This window comes from Meleagris gallopavo, chromosome 2, assembly GCF_000146605.3.
Source record: "Meleagris gallopavo isolate NT-WF06-2002-E0010 breed Aviagen turkey brand Nicholas breeding stock chromosome 2, Turkey_5.1, whole genome shotgun sequence".
NCBI lineage: Eukaryota > Metazoa > Chordata > Aves > Galliformes > Phasianidae > Meleagris > Meleagris gallopavo.
The window spans coordinates 100,646,321-100,656,512 of NC_015012.2; the positions used below are offsets into that span (position 1 = coordinate 100,646,321).

A 10,192-nucleotide genomic window follows, 5' to 3' on the forward strand; every position below is an offset into this window, starting at 1 on the left:
TTTCACTGTTCTTTTTTCAGTTTCTCCTACCTTTTTCTGTATATTAGTTGGTAATGGGCAGATGCATAGATCCGTGTAGCAGAGGAGGTGCACAGGGAAGTGCCCATGAGGAAATGCCCGTGTGTTAAGGGGCTCAATGGCAGCACCATACGTGCCTCAGACAGGCTGAGAAAGGAGCATGGCCATACCTGAGGCACCGACCTGTCCGCTCCACATCAGGGATCTCTTTGACTTTCTTCCTCCTGTTTCACACAATCATGCCTTTTTCCTGATGCTGGGTGCAATGAGGGGACAAGAAAACCAGTTAGGGGAAAAAAAACAACAACCAACAACCCAACACAGAGGAGACTTTTCTGCTCTGCCCTTCTTACTGCGTGTCTGTATCCCAACATTACTGCTTAACCTTAAATGCTTCTGAAGCTTAGAAGTGGTCAGATAGCATTTGCATTTCTGTATCATTTTCTGTTGTACTGCTGGCTAAAGCTGTGCGCAGAGCTGCCAAGTTCTCAGAAGAGTGGTTTCACTCACAGTGTGTCTTGCCAGGAACACATGCAGCAGTGCCAGGGACCTGCAAGAAAGCCCAGCTGTGTGAGGCTGCCAGCCTTCATTTGCAAAGGTGGGGTTCAGGTTGATGTCCAGATCCCTCATGATTTTCCTAATCATGCTGCTAAGTATTCTGATAATTATCCACCGCTAGACAGATCTTGCAGGCATAGGAAGCCAATTAGGTTAGCCTTACATCATTCTTCTGTGAATAATCCTCATTTTCACGTGTATTTAGGATGTGCAAATTCTCACCCTTCTTTGAAGGACCCTAAAGCTCATTCAGACGCTAAACAACTTGAATTGTGATTAACTGCTGTTGAAGTTTCCCCAAAGTCTCCTGCTTTGAACAGGACCTCTTCCAAAGGCTGATTGTGTTCAGACCTTATTACTAACTCCTTCCAATCTTTACAAAGTCCCTAATATTAATTCTGCCCATGGAGCTATCAACTGTCAGCTTTCTGCTGAGTCTGCAGCATGCTCCTGGCTGCCAGCTGCTGACCAGAAAGCTCCTTCCCACCCTGTCACCATGCTGGAATTAAAGGTGGTTACCAGCTCCATCACCACCTTAGAACGAGTGTAGAGGTGAAAGTGTGTGTTTGTGCGCACTGGGAAAATGCTTGAGCCCTTCTTCAAAGGCTCTTGTTTTCTCTGAGTTCTCCAGGGAAAGGCAGGAAGAGGTCCCTCTCCAACTCTGGTAATGCCCTGGCACAGCTGCCCAGAGAAGCTGTGTTTGCCCCATTCCTGGAGGCACTCAGGGCCGGGTTGGCAGGGTCCTGGGCAGCCTGAGCTGCTGGGGGCAACCAGCCCACGGCTGGTGTTGGAACTGGATGATCTTCGAGATCTCCTTCCAACCCAAGACATTGTGTGATTCTATGACCTCTGCTGGTTGTAATGCTCCAGGGGCTGCACCCAGGGCCGCGTATTACTTTAGGAAGGTGCTGGGACAAATACGAGCACTCATTTCCATCTCAGCAGCCCTGCGAGGTGACTCACCCTGTCCAGGAGCTGTTCCCCAGAGTAGCGGTGGTAGCAAAGCATCAGGAAGAGAAGTGAAACAAAAGCGAGGTGCAAGCCCATGAAGGTGTTCTTCTGCTGTGGGTGGATAATGATACAGCTTCCACAGTCACAAGGCAGAACACCTCAAGGCTCAGGCTGCAGGATGAGAACTATTTAAAACCAAAAGGCCAGTGTTTTGGATTTATATATGAAAGACCCAATTATCAGGACTCCAAAAGTCCTCTCAGTGCAGCTACTTGGGATGATTAAGTGCTGGGATGCTCAAAGCAAGGAAGAACATTCTCAGGTCATTCCAAATGAAGTGTTTAAGGACCTGCTTCCTGATCCCTTCTCACATGGCCAAACCTTTCTTATGCCAGCAGCTCATGGAGACCAAGGATGCTGTGCTGGAAATGTCTACTTGGCAGGACCTGAGCACTTTGTTTGGTTCCAAAGCTTTGCTGTCTTCTACTGTGGCAGGGGAGCAGGCGGCACAGGACAGGGACAGCTGTCCCCCTGGGCTTTTAGCAGGGCAGAGCAGCCAGCATTGTCTCTACTCCTTCCTGGCTGCCCTTAGCTGCGTGGCACTAGCTCTGGCTGCTGTGCTCAGTGCAGGCTCCAATGCAAATCAAGATGGGCACAAGCCAAGTGATGCAACTGCCTGTGAGCACAGTTCATCCTGACATGGGATTAAGCACTCTCAGTTTGTCTGAAATCTTCTTTTCATATCAAGAAGCCCACACAAGTTTGCTAATAACCAACCCACCTTCCTCTTGCTACAAAGATTATTTCACTTTATCTTACCTCCACTTTACCTGGGGAATAACTGATTACTGCCCTTCCTTCAGAAAGGAAAGCTCCAATTATTTACCCTTTAAGTTTCCCCCTTGCTAGGCAAAGCAAACCACAGTTGTTCAGCCTCTGCCTGTAGGTCATACTTGGGAAACCTTTCACATGCTGGCTGCTGCACATTAGTCTCTCCAGTTGTGGCTCCAGAGCAGACCAGACAGAGTAATTGCCTCCTGTCTCACATAGAGCCTCATATTATTGATGTATATTTATTTTCCGATCCACTATAACTCCAGGTTCTCTTCTTCTGCACTGCTGCCAGCCTGCTCATTCCTTGTTTGTGTTTGAGCCTTTGGCTTATCCTTTGGTAGTTCAGTATTTTGCGTGTTTATTTATCAAGTTAAATCCTGCAAAGTTTGGTTCATTCCTCTTCTTCTTTTCTTAGGCTTTTTGAACTCTGAACCTATCTACCTTAATAATACTGATGCCTGCAAATTTTTGAAATATACCATGAGATTCATCCAAGTCATTCACAGAATTAGGGAGTGCTATCAGATATCAGGCAGAGTGCACAACTCCACACTTGAAATGCCACCTAGGTTAGGTATGCCAGATGATCATAAAGACCTTTGTGGATTGTTGTATGACATCACCTACTTCACAAGTGAAAACCAAATATTTCTGTAAAAGTATACTTAGTCTATGGTACCAATGCAGATTCTCAGATTTTCCTATTCAGCATTAGCAACAATCACAGACATGATAGCACTGAGCTCTTTGGGCAGGCTATGCCAAGCAGAGATTTCCTCATGTGTGAGTCTGAAATACCACTCATGATGTGTATGGCACTCTCTGGAAAAGCCTGGCTGGCATTTGTGTGTCCTAAATCCAAGCCAATTTTTGCATGCCAAACTCAGCAGTTATGTGGAAGGGACAGGAAAAAGGATGAGACTTCCCCCCAAAAGGAGTGACATTCTTTGAAAATGATCTGAACTCACAAGCCTACATGTTAACTTGCAAACAGAAAATGAGCTCTTCTGTGTAAGCTTTTGGACACCCTTTGCGATTCAGACTGGTGTGCAATGCCCAAATGAGAGATGAGGCATCTTTTTACATAATTTACTATGTGCTAGCTCTGCTGTTGTGTTAATGGGGGGAGGTTGGACAGGGAAGAGGAAAACTGCCTTCAGCTTCTTAGAATTATAGAATCTTGGAATGGTTTCAGTTGGAAGGGATCTTGAAGATCATCCAGTTCCAACCCCCGCCATGGGCAGGATTGCCATCCACCAGCTCAGTGCACAGGGCCCATCCATCCTGGTCTTGAGCACCTCCAGGGATGGAGCATCCACAGCTTCTCTGGGCAACCCATTGGGCTGCTGTGCTTTGAATTAGGTGAAACTTCTTGGCAATAAAGGCAAATTGAATCTGAATTGAGAGCAACTTCCTTTGGTGTGGGATGGGAAGAGCAGCAGACTAAGCCAGGAACATCATTTCTGGCTGTCAAAGGTCCTGCTGCATATTCCTTTAGTGGCAGGCAGTATCACTCAGGGTCCTCCATGGAGGTCTGCATGACTGCTACCCTGTATGGTTACAGTGAACTGGTTATCACAGCTTGGTGGAGGAGCACTCATGCAGGAATCACAATTTGTTTTTGTTTCGGCCACCATTTTGTATCAGACTAAACTAAATTATGGTTTAGTTAAATATCTTCAAATATATATTTGTAACTCAAGGTGCTTGTTGGTTTAGACCCTGCAGTGTTCAGAGTCACTGATCCCCACTGCCCAAAGAAACAGCTTTCTGTCTCAAAGCTGAGAGCTTGCCCACTTGCCTCAACATAGTAACTTGATATTCTTATGTAAAATTTAAGTAGATCATCAATTCTGGCTTCAATTATGTCCCCTAATTGGATAAAATGAGTATTAATACGAACATGTATCAACAACCCCCTGCGATTTGGGAGGATGCAGTCAGAGACCTACTACTCCAGCTGGACTGTCAAAAGTCCATGAGAAATCCAAGATGGGATTCACCCAAGAATGCTGAGGAAACTGGCAGAGGTGATAGCCGAGCCGCTTGCCATTATCTATCAGCACTCTTTGTTGACTGGTGACATCCCAGAGGACTGGAGGCTTGCCAATGTGACTCCCATCTATAAGAAGGGTTGTAAGGAGGATCTGGGGAACTACAGGTCTATCAGCCGGACCTTGGTGCCAGGGAAGGTTATGGAGCATATTGTCTTGAGGGAGATCACATAGCACATGCGGGACAACTGGGGGATCAGGCCTAGCCAGCGTGGGTTCACAAAGGGCAGGTCCTGTTTGACCAACCTGATCTCCTTCTGTGATCTAGTGACCTGTCTGGAAGATGAAGGAAAGGCTGTTGATGTAGTCTACCTAGACTTCATCAAGGCCTTTGACACTGTCTCCCACAGTATTCTCCTGCAGAAGCTGGCAGCCCGTGGCTTGGACGGGTACGCTCTTGGCTGGGTAAGGAGCTGGCTGGAGGGCCGGGCCTAAATCCAACTGGCGACTGGTCACAAATGGTGTTCTCCAGGGGTCGGTGCTGGGGCCTGTCCTCTTCAATGTCTTTATTGATGACCTGGATGAGGGCATTGAGTGCACACTCAGTAAGTTTGCAGATGACACCAAGTTGGCTGGAAGTGTCGATCTGCCTGGGGGTAGCGAGGCCCTACAGAGGGATCTGGACAGGCTGGATTGCTGGGCTGAAGCCAATGGGATGAGGTTCAACAAGGCCAAGTGCCGGGTCCTGCACTTTGGCCGCAACAACCTCAGGCAACGCTACAGGCCTGGGGCGGAGTGGCTGGAGGACTGCGTAGAGGAAATGGACATGGGGGTATTGACTGATGCTCGGCTGAAATGAGCCAGCAGTGGAGAAGAGGAGGCTCAGGGGAGATCTTACTGCTCCCTATAACTACCTGAAGGGAAGTTGTACTGAACTGGGGTTCGGCCTCTTCTCTTGTGTAACTAGTGATAGAACTAGAGGGAATGGCTTCAAGCTGCGCCAGGGGAGATTTAGGCTGGACGTTAGGAAATACTACTTTTCTGAAAGAGTGGTCAGGCACTGGAATGGGCTGCCCAGGGAGGTGGTGGAGTCACCGGCCCTGGAGGTGTTCAAGGAATGTTTGGATTTTGTGTTGAGGGACATGGTTTAGTGAGTACTATTGGTGATAGGTGGATGGTTGGACTGGATGATCTTAAAGGTCTTTTCCAACCTCGGTGATTCTGTGATTCTGTGATTAAAAGAAAAACAGTTTTATTTTTTTTTTCTTCCCTATGAAATAGGACATCACTGTCCTTCATCTTGTGAAACCTGAGTTGTGGCCTAGTCCCCACAGCATGAGACCCTCTGGATAGGACATGCACATATATCCTTCTTTTCCTCCCAGAGTACACCCTTGCCTGTGCATCTCAGTCTGCATTGCTGAGTGATTTTGCTCTCCTTGTGCATCACATAATGGAATGGGGTACTGAACCATGGCCAAGATCTTCATTATTATTGTTTGCAAGTTGTAATTTTGTCCTGGCTTTATGGAAAACCACTTATTCTGTACCATTTTCTGAGCATAGAGACATTCTATAATTTTATGATGTTGCATGAAATGGCAGAAATCTTCTGCACAGTATTTCTAAGTAAAACTTGGTGTTGATGGGGAAGAGTCTGTGAACCAAAAAAAATTATAGGCAGGGGATTATTCTTTTTCCTATTGTCTGCTCCGCATGTTGCTTCCTTCTGGCAAGATCCTCCAAGTAGCTCTATTTCTGGGAGGTTTCTTGCTGCAGATTTTCCAGGTGAAGATCCGTCTCACCTCCAGCTATTTTCAGCAAGAGGCATAGCTCTCTGAGGACAGGCTGCTAGCATATGGAGGGAGAGTGGCACCTTGTGTGGCAGGATAAACTCCTCCAGTACCAATTGCAGCCCCTGCTTAATTGGAGCTCATGCTGGCACTATGGTGGTGATGCTTAGGGTCAAGAGAAATCCTTCATGTGAAGAAAAGGTATTTCTAATTTTCTACAAAGCGATGGATATATATCGGTCCATGACTGAAGATACAAACCAAATGCTACCATGTCTTGTCCTTTAAAAGTAATGTAAGTGTAAATGCTTGAAAGAAGTGTAAGCCAATCATCTACCATAGCAAAAAAAAAAGTCCAAAAAAGTAGTTTATGTCATTTATTTGAAATGCATAGTGCTATGTCTTGAAAAATGTGCTAGAATATCTCAGTGCACAATGAGCCACATGAAATGTTCTGTCACAATTAAATGTTCCGGGAAATTAGATAGTGAAAACGGCTGGTGAGGAACAGAGAGCAAAGTCATTGGACTATTTTCCCCCAGAAGCCAGTAACAATTCCTAGTGGTCAAAGTAGTGCTTGTTTCAGAAGTCCAGCCGTGTCCCTCTCTTAAACTGATGCCTCGTGGAACAGTTTTAGCTCTACTGGAAAGGCAAGGAAAATTTGGCTCTTTGTCTTCTGTCCACTGCCGCACGGCAAATGAACCTTTTGTGAATTTGTTTCAAAGTCCTTTGCAGCTTCAAAGATTTGGATATGATATCTGTAGTTCTCTGCTTTCGTTCTGTGCATCTTGGTGCATCATGACTCTGCTGCTCCACTGCAGAGCTCTGATCCTGTTTCCATCCTGTCCCAGTATGGTCTTGGGGAAGAAGCAAAGTTGTCAGTTTTTATGTCGGCTCCGCAGGGCTTCCCACAGTTTGCTTTCAGGGTCTGGTGGACTGTTCGGTGATTCAGAGCTTCACAAACAGGGTTTGATCAGAAGCTCACTGAAATCAACTGAGGGACTAATGAAGTCTGGCATAATTGCCTGCTGAGTGATTTCTAGTTAAAGATGCAAAATAAATATTTTCCCAAACCCACCTTCTTAGAACTATTTTAGATCTAGACAGCTCCTTTTAGGAAAAAAGAGACCTTTGAGCTTACTAGCCAACTCCTCTGCTATCACAGAGATCTTTTAAAAGATTTTGAAAGAGTTCGGCTTGAAAGTCTGTCTTCAAAGAAATGTTATTTTTTGCCTTTGGAAGAGAACCTGATCACTTTAGAGGCAAGCAGCCTCTTAATTTTCAGCCTAAATATATTTGTGGACAGTCTGTACGTATTTGTTCTCCTGTCAACACTGTGCTTTAGGCTAAATGAATCTTTCCTCTCCCTTGTTTGCTTCCTCCTTCCTCCCTGTTGTATTTATAGAAAACAGTTTCAGACCTTTCAAGCCTTTGGTTTCCTAGGCTAAGAAAACCAAGCACTGGATGCCATCCAGAATGCCACCTTTCCTCAATAGATTTGTTCAAACAAACTTGCTACCAGACTGAATTTCCTGTACACTTTGCATACCTGCACTATTTGGGATTGGGGTCATTCAATTCTTGGTTCAAATGCCTCAGGCTCCCTGACTTCTTTTCCCCGCAGACACTGCTCTGCTCAGCACTGTGTGCTTATTCCCATTCAGCCACCTTGTGTGGTCCGCACAATGAATCACGGCATCCTGGTTAAAAAAACATGGCAAAGTATTATTTTTGCTATCACACTGCTTAAATCATCCTCAGATGATAACCCACCTTTTCTTTCACTTTTACCCCTTTTATTTATGAGGTCTAGCCCAAACTGAGACTCTCAGCTTATTCCTGCAGGCCTTTGAAACCAGCCTTCTTGTGTCACAAATGTCAGGCTGATCTTCTGATATTCTTATGAATAGTTCAAAGGCCAAGAATCTGAAAGATGCCCTTGTTTATTCAATAGTGACATTAAATAACCAGGATTGTGCTGTGCTTTTGTTCCTCACTTATGTAGTGCCTTTTAGCAAACTATAGTGAGAATAGTGCCAGATCATGATGACATCATTCATCTTCTCTATCATGATCCTGTCACTGGTTGGCAATGTGTTTCTTGTGATCCAGACCAAGGATATTTCTGGCTCACCTTAGTGTGAATGCTGTGTTTTTTCAGTCACGTCATTCTCTAGAAGCAAGCTGTGTTTTCTTTTGGTGCAGTGACATTTCTGGGAGATGGAGGAGGATGTTATGAAAGAAGACACTGCTTTTGTAAGCAATTGCAGCCAAGTTTTTAGTGCTGTTGATGGAAGGGCTGGATGCACTCACTGGAATGAACTAAAAAGTGGTTGAACAGCTGAACCCAAGAAAAGCTGATCAGCTGCACAGAATTTTCTTGGAAACCAGTAACTAGTGATGTACTCCAGAGATAAATACTGGGCCCAGTCTAGTGTAATATGTTTACTAATGATCTGGAGAGTGGGGAAGAGCATACCCTCAGCAAGCTTGCAGATGACAACCAAGTGAGGGGAGTGGTGAATATACCAGAGGATTGTGGGGACCATCTAAAGGTACTGGGAGAGGCTGGAGAAATGGGCAATAAAGAACCTCATGAAGTTCAGCAAGGAGAATTACAGAGTCCTGCACTCAGTCGAAAACAATCCCAGGTAGCAGAACATTATAGGGGGCATCCAGCCTGAAAGTAGCTGGACAGAAAAAGACCTGGAAGCCATGATGGACATGTGTCTGTGTACTGATAGACAGTTGGCTGAATAGAAAGCAGCAGTGTGCTCAGGGGGCCAAGAAGGCCAATGGCATCCTGGCTTGTATCAGAAATGATGTGGCGAGGGAAGTCATCCTGCCCCTGTACTCGGCATTGGTGAGGCCTCACCTTGAGTGCTGTGTTCAGTTTTGGGCACCTCAGTATAGAAAGGGCACTGAGGTACTGGAGCAGGTCCAAAGAAGGGCTTGTGAAGGCCTTGGAAAATATGCCCTATGAAGAGCAACTGAAGGAATGTGGGCTGTTTAGTCTTGGGAAAAGGAGGCTGAGGGAAGATCTTGTTGCTCTCTTCCAATATCTGAAAGATGCTTACAGCAAGAGCGGGGTTGGTCTCTTCTCACTGGGGACAGGATGAGGGGAAATGGCTTCAAGTTGCACCAGGGTAAGTTTAGGCTGGATATCAGGAAAAACTTCTTTACAGAAAGGGTTGTTAAGCACTGGAATAGGCTCCCCAGGAGGTGGTTGAGTCACCATCCCTGGATGTGTTTAAAAACCATTTGGATGTGGTGCTCAGGGACATGACTTAGCAGAGGGTTGTTGGAGTTAGGGTTCTATGGTTAGATTGCGGTTGGACTCGATGATCTTTAAGGTCTTTTCCAACCTGAGCGATTCTATGATTCTATGAGCCAACTACCTGCCCTTGCTGCAATAAAGGCAACATTTGTATGAGGGTCACTGGCACATGTTGCCCAGGGAGGTTGTGGACTTTCATTCCTTGGAGATCTTCAAAAGCAAACTGCTCGAGCAGGGCAGTGTTGGATCAGATGAGCTCCAGAAGTTTCTTCCAGCTCCAAGTATTTGGTGACTATGTGACTCGATTTGGGGAATTAAACTGAATTTTAAAATGTTTAGTTATTGATTTGGGTACTGGGAAATGGATAAACGTGTAATGGGACTTACTAGAGTTCTTCACTGCCACTGTCTCTGCCAGCTCTCACTGTTCCCTCCGTCCCTTTCAGTGTTCCTGCTCATGTCCTCCCCTTGGCTTTTTTCTTGTCTCAGAGTACCTGGTCAAGTAGAGCACCTAATGAGCCTTAGACCTCAGGACTGGGATCCTACCATCCTCCCAGGGCTATTGGGTCACCTGCACGGCCCTGATTTTCCTTGAAAGAGAAGCAAGGGTTTTGAAGGCGACTGATACGTACCACGCCACAGCAAGGAGAGGAGGTGCCCACGCAGGCATCTCTCTGCTGTTCCCAGGGTTGCTGCCTATCCTACTGCAGCAAGAAGAACGGGCGCTGGGGCCTCTATCTTCTCAGTCCCACTGTGGACAGCCAACC

The 10,192-nt window shown here is 46.0% G+C and overlaps 1 long non-coding RNA gene across 1 annotated transcript; it reads right to left on the reverse strand.

Moving 5' to 3' along the window:
• Positions 1-5,590: 5,590 nt before the first annotated feature.
• LOC109366318 lies at positions 5,591-10,183 on the reverse strand. Its single transcript, XR_002112601.2, has 4 exons — positions 10,058-10,183; positions 9,813-9,919; positions 7,698-7,848; positions 5,591-7,005 (listed from the first exon to the last, which is right to left on the reverse strand). It is a non-coding gene; the product is annotated as an uncharacterized LOC109366318 (long non-coding RNA).
• Between the last annotated feature and the right edge of the window lie 9 nt (positions 10,184-10,192).